The sequence below is a fragment of the Arachis duranensis genome, chromosome 6, assembly GCF_000817695.3.
Source record: "Arachis duranensis cultivar V14167 chromosome 6, aradu.V14167.gnm2.J7QH, whole genome shotgun sequence".
NCBI lineage: Eukaryota > Viridiplantae > Streptophyta > Magnoliopsida > Fabales > Fabaceae > Arachis > Arachis duranensis.
The window spans coordinates 83,556,847-83,557,347 of record NC_029777.3 but is presented as its reverse complement, the minus strand read 5'-3'; positions in this window follow the sequence as shown (position 1 = coordinate 83,557,347).

The following is a 501-nucleotide window of genomic DNA, read 5'->3' as shown; positions in this document are numbered from 1 at the left end:
TGCAAACAACCAGTTCATGTATACCTCTGAGAGGAATTCTGTGAATAATGGAATACCTCAGAAGAAAGGAGTTCTTGAAATTGATGCTCTGAATGCCATATTGGCTCAGAACAAAATGTTGACCCAACAGGTCAACATAATCTCTCAAAATCTGAATGGATTGCAACATGCATCCAACAGTACTAGAGAAGTAGCTTCTGAAGAAGCTTATGATCCTGAGAACCCTGCCATGGCAGAGGTTAATTACTTAGGTAAACCTTATGGAAACACCTATAACTCATCATGGAGAAATCATCCAAATTTCTCCTGGAAGGATCAACAAAAACCTCAACAAGCCTTTAACAATGGTGGACGCAATAGGCTGAGTAATAGTAAGCCATATCCATCATCCCCTCAGCAACAGACAGAGAATTCTGAACAAAACAATTCTAATTTAGCCAATATAGTCTCTGATCTATCAAAGGCCACCTTCAGTTTCATGAATGAAACAAGATCCTCCAT